We start from the raw sequence: 11,443 nt of genomic DNA, 5'->3' as shown, positions 1-11,443 counted from the left end.
ACACTATATCAAAATATTGATCCTGAACACACATGCGCTCGGTGACTTTTACTCAAAATATCGACGAAAAATGTACATTTTTCTGTAAAATTCATACAAAACTGAAATTTACGTCATGTTTGTGACGTCATTACGTACATATGGCGTCATTACTTATGAAAATATTCAGTGCTTTGAAGTCAGCATATACTAGTACTCCCCTGTTTAAGAACTTAATTAAATATATCTCCATCAAAGTTTGATTTGGGGGGCAAATATTGGTTATTACCGAATAAAGTTCTTTATCCATTGTATTTCTTAAATGTTAAAGATAAAAGTTAATCATGTTATATAGGGAAAATTGTCAAATCTCGAATATTTGAAAAAGCGAACTGGAATATTAGCAATGCATTTTCTAATTGCACCTTGATCAAGAAATATTTTTTAGTTTTAAAACGATAGGTATCCAGGCATTCAGAGAAATTGTCTTGATTTTTGGTATTTCTTGTTTTCTATTTCTTTCATGTATTCTATAAAACTTGACGGAAATAGAAGACAAAAAATATTATAAAAAACTATGATACTTAGTGTAAAAGGTTTTTGCAATCCTTGCAAGAAACTATATTCACGTCTTATTTCATATCATGATAATAAGAATTGGTATCTAAGACTGGATTCAAGGAAATCTTGATAGTTCTCTAGAATGTATTATTATTTTTTTCCCTTATATAGGGTACAAATGTCAACTTTTATTAGACCTTTTGCTAAGACTTCTAAAAACTTTGAATCTTATAAAGAATAAAATAAAAAAAATTTCATGAAAAAAAAATTGAATCTTTATTTTGATGCATTTCAAATTAAATATTAATTTTTGGAGTTATTTTTCCTGGCTGGGGATCGGATATCCTTAAATGTGAAAATGTTTTTTTTTTATCTACATTGGATATACCAAAACACTCATAAAAATCCTTACAAACAAAGAACGGTTTTAGTAAATGTTCAATAAAGTCAATTTCTGTACTCCTCACTGAGATATTAACAGTAGGGAAGGGGAAATTTCAAGAATATTGTTCAACTATATATTTGAGAAGTGGGGAAAATCAGATGTGGTATGAAAAAATTCTAAGGAACTTTTGAAACATTTTAAATCACAAAATTTTACCAAAATCAATACATGTAACATAAAAACTTACGACTTTTCAACTTTACATACAATTTTTTGATATACATGTACATAAATTGATTTCTAAAATGGGCTTGATATTTCGAAAATCAAAGTGGAACTGAAATTCAACCTCCATATATCTTAAAAAGAAAAATATTTTTATTTACCAGCTGTTCCAGAATACCCAGACACCAGGAGTCTATAGTAACTGTCCTCATCCCCGATGGAAAACGTCGAATATTGAGCGAAAGCCCTTTCTCCATTAAAACGCTGAAGCACAATTCGAATTTCCTGATTCCCCTTTTCAGTTAAGGTGTGAATTGCATCGTTGCCTTTTTTTTAAATGGAAAATATCTGGCCAATGTATTGAGTTATGAATTGAATTTCATATAATATAAAAGCAAATATAAATTAGATTTTTAGAATATTGAGGATGAAATAAGATAAGAATTGATATATAGAATGTCTAAAAATCCTAATACCGGTAATTTAAACAAAGGAATGTTTTTATTGTGATGACTTCTTTTAACCAACTTTAATTCTCATTATCTTCATGTCACAATTAACTGGGGATAAACTAGTTCGCAACGATCTATATTTGCGATCAAGTCTGTTATATATCTGTTGTGAATAGACACAAAGACTTGAAGGACCAGTTCACGACTAGAAATATTCGTACCGATGAGGCTCTCGCGAACCTTGAGAAAAATTGTTTGCACGCGAATAAAAGTTGGTTTACACTTTATAATTATTTTGTCGACTTATGATTCGCAATCAAAATTATTTATAACAAAGAATTTATTCTTTTTGAGTCATAACAAAATAGATTATCATTCTTATCCATGTTTTGAAAGCAAGAAATAAATATTTAATCTTAAACATGTCAAACTTATACACTCAATAGTGTTATAATATAAATGGCATTACGATAGCCTTATTCTTCCAAGATTAAAAAATGGATTTTTAAACATAATTATATTTTGTTTTCACGTATTTTTGCATTACAATAAAAATTAAACTTACCAATCCAATAGTTTCTGAACGGGTCACCAAATCCTTCTTTATATTCTATCCATGTTCGAAAGAAATCTGTAGAATTGTCTTGTCGTCGTTGAATAGCCTTCAATCAATGCAATTTTATGACATATAAAGTTATTGCTAGACATTTAATGATACACTATACAATAGTGCATTTTTGAGTAAAAAATAAACAATAAATAAACAAGATCAATGTTCGTTTCTTTGTGTCGATGATATCCAAAGTAAAAAGTTTTTTGTAGTTGTATTGAAATATACAGTTTTTGTACGATTTCTAAAACGAAACAAGCTATTGACAAAAATATCAGAAGTTCCATATTCGATACAACGACATAATCAACAAATACAATTTAGAATTAAGTCAAATGCTGACCGACATTTTTGATACTACATGTAATTATTAGGCCATTATATACACACTGAATTTTCGATGGTTATGATTGTGGTAAGACGCAAATGGCGGGTGAGACTATTCTTTAAGAAATGATCACTTCTACATTGCAACTAATCCAAACTTTTTTGATATTTTCCGTGTTTGCTGTGTCCCTACTGTGTATTGTTTTATGGACTTTTGATCGTTAATACTGTTCGTTCTATACTTACATGTATATTTTAGATCAACTTTACACTATGTTACCACTTTATACATGTACTATGTTGGGTACAACTTTACACTATGTAAATTAAAACTTTTTACTGTGTAACTTACATCATTTCATTGAGTTGGGTAGAAATTTACTTTTTGTTTGTAACAAATTTACACTATGTGAGTAACAACTTTACAATATGTTACCACTTAACACTATGGTTGTAACAACTTTACACCATGTTAGTCACCACTTTACACTATAGTTGTAACAACTTTACACAATGTTTGTTACAACATAAAACTATGGTTGTAACTTTTGTAACAACTTTACATGTTCTTAGTAACAACTTTACTCTAAGTATGGTTGTAACAACTTTACTATATTTGTTACAACTTTACCCTATGGTTGTGACAACTTTACATTATGGTTGTAACAACTTTACACTATGGTTGTAACATTGTTACCCTATGTTAGTTAAATTTTTACACTATGTTTGCTAAACTATGTTAGTTACATCTTTTAAATGTATGAAATTAAACTCACTGTCCATCCTCCCCCGTCAGTGCTCATGTCACAATACACATCTTTCACTTCAGAGGCTACATATATCTGATATACCCCATCTCTTCCTCTTAAATTTGAATCTTCTCGAAGATGATCTAAGCAAGTCTCTGTTAAATTTATAGAGATGACAATAGATCTTGTGATTTTTAAAAGATAGTATTCTTTTTTATCTCCTGCATAGGTATCTAGAAATTTAGGCTAAATTTCAGATAAAATTCCAAATACTTTATATAAAAAAATTGAACTAATTACATTGTTTTCAGCATTGCAGTATTACTATACAGTACTTATTGTTTTTGTCACTTATAATTATTATAGCATATAGACATGCAGAATTCCAACAATCAAAAGAAGAAAAAATTAAAATACATGTACCCTAGAATTCATTTTATAAAACATGATTTCAATACCATTTTTTCATCTCTTCTGTACAATTTATGTTTGTTTCTTATTCTTCTGCATTATTATTTTGATTAGGTCTAATTATTTATGCTTTTAAAGTGATTTTGAACTAAATGGTCCTGTCTTTTTTGCAATTGATTTTTTTTTTTTTGAAAGTAGTCACTTGCAGCTTTAATTGAATAATTACACGTTTATTCTCGCAAAATTGCAAATATTTCACTAAAAGCTAGAAGCCGTTACATATTTATAATTCATATTACGCTGTGACATTTTTATAAAGCTCTTTATGCTAAAGATAAAAGCCCCAAAGAGAATAAAATTGCTTAATTTTTAATTGAGTAAAAAGTTATCCCTCAATGATTAAAATTGATTTTCTGCCTTACATTATATTGAATACTCTAAAATCACATATTTTCAAGGGGTCAAATTTTCGAGGTTTGAGGAAAAAATATTGGTTTATGGGGATTTAATTTCGTGGTTGGAAAAACGTGTAGTAGTAGTGCATATTATTTTTACATTTCGTGGTGGTAATAAATTTGTGGGTGTCTCCATACCTCGAAAACAACGAAAATTAACCCCCCAAGAAAATTAGTGATTTCACAGTATACCGGTATACATTTCTCATTAAAAAGTCTTCATCTTTCATACAAAATAGGATATACTACAAGCAATTTTCCAGAAGAATTCACTTTATGCACGTACCTCTCTAATTAATTGAATACTGTTCGTTATCTCAATATTCTTCATCCACACAGAATATCCTCAAAGTTCCCTTATTTGTCACTTGTTCCGGTCCCATATACATGTATACTACTACACTATTTATAAATTCTAACTCTGTTAAACCGACATATAAAGGAAAGTTTTTAATTCTTATACATTTTTGTTATGGTTTGAATACTGCTATGATAAGAATACATAAAATGTCACTGCATACCGGTTGTTCTAATCTATCTAGTATAACATCTAGATATAACGTCATAACAGCATTCCAAATTTAAGACGACACGACAGTGTAATTTTCAAAACTTTTACATTACATTTATTTGATATAAAAAATCTAAATGGTTTATTCGGGCATTTAAAATAAATTTACTATTACAGATGTTCCCCCCCCCTCCCCTCATATTTATCATGTCTACAATTATTTTTACACCTTTGGATATTTTTGCATTGGCTATTTCCTACCAGTTTTAATCCTCGTTTGCTTACAAGTTATATAATTTATAACCGTCACTTCCAATATAACGACAACTCTGTTAAAATTTGCAATATCAACCCGATATTTATTTAAAGTTATTGTCCATTCCCCTAGCTATGTGCAAAGTGAGAACGACAACTGTATTGCGAAGACCTTTCTCACAACGCTGTATATTTCATATGCAAGGAATGTATAAGTTAAGACACGTTCCCAGTCATGAAAGCTGAAGTTTGCTGTGACTTGACGTCATATGCTATGACGACATCATATATACTTAGTTCATAGAAGTGCATATGTAACTGTTGCTTGTACAGTGTCAATTTTCTTTTTAAAAACCGTATTTTATCCAAGTTTGTACAGAAATGTATGTATCTACATGTAGAAGATTAAAAAAAAAAGGTGGTTCCGAATTCGTCAATTTTTGGCTCTTCTGATTACCTATTCATTGTCCTTAAGTTGTTTGCTGTTTTACGTCCCGTTCGAGAATAATTTTCACTCATATAGAGGCGTCACTATAAACCAGTGCAAGGCTTGAGGTGTAGATTTATATACTCGAAACTCGGGATCATTCAGCAGTGAGAGGTCTTTTTCATGCTAACGCCTATAGTGCCTAGCTCTTCTGTGGAGGAACCGTTGCTACTTATTTATCGAATTAGGTCAGTCGCTTCGGACCCTGAACGTTCGCTATACACACTGAGTTACCGTGATGGTCCACAAAACACTAAGATCAAGGAAAATAAGTTTTAAGAATTGTTAAGGATGCTACCTCTTTGTAATTTCTTCAGGGATTGAAATTTCTACCTGCTTTTCCAAAATTTAATTTTTCATGATAGCTAAAAGGGCTAGTTGATCCATACCACTTATACTACAAAGTTCTCTTTATACATAAGAAATGTTCTAGATAGAATTGAGAGATGATATTTTTTTCAGGAAACCTAGAGGTATCTTGAACGTTTGCAAGAAAGATGAATACATTACTTGTTCTTTCATATATTTTATAACTTTCAATATTATTAAATTTTTTAATCATGTTAATGCCACCTTTACATTATGGACAATGAATGTATTACTCTACATTCTACTTTAACATCGTATTACAAGGAATTGAAACAAAACAATGTACAGAAAAGAATCATTACAATTTCAATTTTAATTTGTCATTTAATCAATAATTTGAGATAATAAATAAATTGCACAACCAATTTTCATTTCCTTAGTCTTTTTTATGATTTAATTAATCAAATAGAAGAAACAGAACTTTTGAAATATACCCTTACCTCGTACCACATGAACATTAATGCAAATCCATTGTATATTACAGGAAGGAAAGAGACAATCCCCTGCAACAGCCTAAGATTATAAAAAAAAGAAGAAAAAATTCCTGCATGGCAGTCTAAATAATCTATTATAACGTGCAACGCGGCCGAGCTTGGTGTGTGGTGATATGTCTTGTATCACCAGGCGTTGCACTTAGGTTCGTTAACCTGTTAACTCAGATTTTTGTTGACCAAGTAAGAATATATGTATGCAAATACATTACAATAATACAATGGGTTTCTTCTTGATTGAACAACCACTAACTGTGGTCAACGGGTGTCTCCCGCAAGTAAATTTCTTCTTGTCCTGCCACTTATAAATACTGTCTTCTGGCACTTCCCCCACCTTTAATCGTGGTATGCCACCTCTCTCTTCGTATAACCAAGTGACTGCCTTATTCAGGTCTTACGCTTTTGGTTCTTGTAGATACTCAGCTATGTGCCCTTCGCAACTGTATGCCTTATTCAGGCCTTACTACAGTAAATAAGACGACCCACAGCTGAAATCTATAGCAAACACCGTCTCCAAAGAGGTTTCAAATGCACTCTTATACGACTTGTATTATTCCAGTGCAGACCCAGTATAATGGCAGATTCATACTACTTGTATGATCTGAAAATTAATATTTTTTAGTGTTTAAGAAATCTAAAGAAAACGTAGGTCTAACGTTTGTACGAAACTAAACAACCATTTCCGTTTCACTATTTTACTTTTAATTACATATAGATAATGAAGGGAAAAAATACAGTAACTGTAGAATCATATGAATTCGTTGGGGTAAATGTTCGTCTGCAAACAACATTTTACGTATTTCGGAGACGTAATTTCTTTGAATAACCGATTATTCAGTAGATTTAACGAATTACTGTTTACAAAAATAATCTTTCTTGATGATGAAAATTTGTGTGAAATGGTCAATAATAAAATCTTAGAACATTAGTCTAAGACGAAGAATGATGATTTGAACGTTTTCCTTACCTCTGGGAAGTCTTTTTGGTCAACATGGATATTGTCAGTTTTGGTCAGAGAAAAAGTTGAATTCTCTGTGTGATTCTTTGCATTTAATACACAAATTCTATCAGTTTTGCTCCAGTCAACTGATCCACACAGTGTAAATTTATGACAAACTATCATACATATCGTAAGACTTGTATTGGAAAGAACTTTCAATTCAGACCCAGCTTCTGTTAAAGAATTCTTCAAGTTGTTGATTAAAAAAGTCTCTGAATTACAAGATTGACAAGAATTAGTCGGTATAATTCCAAGAAAGAAGAAAATGAAATAAAAGATGATCGCTACAGCATTTGACATTAAACGATGCATTTAGACGAATAGGTATAGGAATTATGATTCAGAATAACTTTAACAATTCACTTTGAATCATCATATCATGGTTAACATCTAAAAGATTAGCTTCAATTTATTGGAATTACGTCAACATACCTATCAATAATTAAAATAAATATGAACACTGCGTTAGTGTGCTTTTATTTTATGAAATCTATTCAAACAATTTGAAAATCGATATGAAAGGTATGACTTATCGCTATACAGGTAAAATGAAATACGATATATACTGAAATTAAACTTAAAAGAAAAGCAACATCCTTATCTAAGGGGGAAAATCAAAATGCGTTATAACTTTGAATTTAAAAAGTTCAACTTTGCCAAATCAGTAATGTAACGGTTGAATGATTGTCAATCTATTATGGCACGCAAAATTCACAAAAACGAGCTAATCATAGTTTCACAGTTGATAAACTAGGTTTATCGACTGTAAACAATAGTTTAGGGTGCGTAATATAAACTACAGTTTACGATGATAATCTATATTTCACATCTGTAAACTAAAGTTTACGCGATAATCTATGTTTAACAAGCATTAACTGTAATTAACACTGAAAACACTAACTTGCGACTGCAAAACATAGATTATCTGATGATTACAGTTTCACGATTTGTAAACTATGATTAACAACTCTTAACTATAGTTCACGATTCTAAATTATAGGTTACAGACGTGAATATATGTTTATCAACAATCGATTGTTTACGTTTTATTACAGACAGATAAAACTTAGGTAAGCATTCGTAAACTTTAGTTAACAACCGTTAAATATAGTAAATGTTTTACACATGAAAAGTATAGTGAACGAATTGTTCACTATAGTTCACGGTTTGTAAACTATAGTTTACAGTCGATAAACGTAGTTTATCAACTGCGAAAACTGTGTTCATTTCATTTTTGTGAATTTCGGTCAAACAACCGTCTTTCATGCTTATGAAACGCATGAACCTGTTGACTCGTTTTGAGTGTATATATATATGCATTTGTAACACTCCATTATCTTTATTTTGATAACTTCTTTCACATCCGAAAATGACAGAACAATTATTTATCTTCCTTTATTTTTTGGCCATGCATTTCAACACGGTTTGAATTAAATACAACATACAAATGATTTAAATGTAATACACATATCATAAAACTATTATTTGCATCCGACAAAAACATGACTTTATATATATGTGACGTCATAATTTTGTCAATATAGCAATTAGTCTGAAAACTTCAAACTCGATTCCCGATGCATGGGGAAACTGCAAAGTAAACGAAAATTTATAATTTGCCATAAATATTTTTTTTAACATATCCGAGACGTAGAGAACCCGGCCAAGAGAGTTTAATGAGATGTGATGTAATGAGACTTTATACATGTAAGTAGAAATCAAAACGATATACATGTGTAAAAAGTAATAGAATAATTATTACAAATCTTGTATCTTCCTAACGTTTTCACCTTCTGAAATTTTACATAAAAAAAATTCAATAAATCACAGTCAAAATAAGTCATTTAAGTATACATAAATCTCCATTATACTTGTATACATGTACATGGAAGTTGATTTCTACATTTAAAGCAATCTCTCACGATATCCATTTGTTATACAAATTTTGAACATGTACTATACGAAACAAAAATTAAATCTAGCCTTAAATTCTTACGTACAAACAGTCATTCTGTCCGATAGATATAAAATCATTGTGTATATCCTGCATTAAATTATGATAGAGCGAAGTACCAAGAAGAAAATTATCGTTTAACTAATAAAAATACACAATGCCTGTAGCTAATCTCAACATTTTATCACATAACCATGTGTTGAGGCGTGCACTGAATAATACATATCGTAATTTATATCAAAAGAAAATTTTTTCGACCATCTTTACATGATATTTCAATATCCTTCATATCTGAATAGCTTGTTTTCTAATTTTTATACCCCTCGCTTGAAAAGCAGGAGGGTATATAGTAATCATTATGTCCGTACGTCCGTCTAGCTGTCTGTCCGTGTACGTCCGTCCGTCTGTCTGTTACGCTTTGGGGTACCCATCTCTTATCCGCAACTCCTCTCAAACCACTGAATGAAATTTGATGAAACTTTCACAGAATCTTAATTACATATTGCCATTGTGCAAATTCTATTTTGCTTTTTGATTTAACATATTTTTGGGTTTTACACAGCAAAACACGGACACTGCCATTATATTCATATGGGAGGCGGGGGTATCATTTAGTGAGCTCATTGCTCACAGTACCTCTAGTTTTAAAGGGCTTTGTGCACAAGAATGATATCTGATAAATATTTACTTCAACACAGATGACTAAAGGCAGACTTAAATCAAAATCCCGAGAGTAGCAAACCAAGTTTTATCTATTTGAGTAAAATGAATACTCTTATTCAGCACAATTTTTTTTTAATTTAAAAATTCCAAATAATGGGATTTTAAGTGAAAAAAAAATATATAGATTAAGAAGGGTCACTGACAGGTTACAGAAAGGTATTTTATCAGCGTAGAAGGTTTCCAAATTCATAATATTTTTGGAAAGCTTTTCATGTTATTCAATGTTATTAGTCACAACCAAGAAACGCTTTCTTTTAAATATGGACAATCCAGGTATCCATATTTTCCTTTGTAGCATTTGACTTTAATCTTAACACAATACATTCTGATACATAATTATAAAAATATATGGAACTCTATTATAATAATGTCTCCTTGGGGATTTTCATGAATCTATGTTAATACATTGAAAAGAAATAAACTTCCCTGAGTACAGTTCCATTAAATAGATATATTGAAGAAATAGCAATGTGTATATACATATTGAAAGTAATAAATTGTAGTTTTTGTTAAAATATGGAATAGATTTCATCCAAAAGTGGTTGCCATGGGTTTTTAATTTACCATGATGATATCTGTTCGCTATTTAGGTAATAAATAAATTAAAACCTTAATTGAAACCATTATTATAGCTTAATCGGTAAAACGCTCTCTCTCTTTCTAGAGGTGATTGACAGCTTATGCGTTATAACCCCATCGCGACAGAGATGTTTCAATGCTCAATGCCCCTGAGTGCCAAGTGAACGTCTGTGTATTAAATATGCTTATAAAGCAGAATTTACTTAAAAACTTGTTCATGATAAAAGGTAAACTCTTGTCATGGTTTACTACAATATATTTAGAATTTTCAAATTTAGAACGATCAACAAAATATAATTTATCATATATTACATAAGTTTTTGGTTTCACTATCAAGGTTGTTAATCTTTTTTTTTTTTTGACAACTTAAGGAAAAAAATAACAGAGATAGTTGTACAGAATCAAAGATAAACAAATCTGTAAACAGGAAATAATACAAGGACTCTCGATATCTCAAAGAAAGAATCGGGTACCAATGATGAATAAGCCTGTTCTGTTGTTTGATCACAGATGTCAAGTGTTTGATTTTGTTCTCAGGTTAAAATGGGTAATTAGTAACGACATGTACATGTATCACCAAGTCAAATTTTGATTTTTCTTGTCAGATTTGCAAATCAGTTTTGTCAGTTTTTATCATAATGTTCCGAGACCTATTATGTTATTCTAATTCTACATTTATTTTCTTGGGTGCTAGTACTTTAGCATTCGGCATTTATGAGGTTAAAAATGTGTATCACATCTTTTTAAGTAAAGGTTTACAGATTTAGTTGCGATAAACTTTATATTTATATCCCCCAATATCCTTTTTTCTCTCTATCCCTTTGTATATCTCTATCTCTCAATTAAGAAAAAATAAATAAGAAATGGTGTCTGTTAGACCTCTTTAATTATGGAGAATGTATGGAAAAGAGCTAATTATT

The sequence above is a fragment of the Saccostrea cucullata genome, unplaced genomic scaffold (assembly GCF_032062105.1).
Source record: "Saccostrea cucullata isolate Sc308-1 unplaced genomic scaffold, CSIRO_AGI_Scuc_v1 ctg223, whole genome shotgun sequence".
Classification (NCBI taxonomy): Eukaryota; Metazoa; Mollusca; class Bivalvia; order Ostreida; family Ostreidae; genus Saccostrea; species Saccostrea cuccullata.
Note: the sequence above shows the minus strand (reverse complement) of the source record.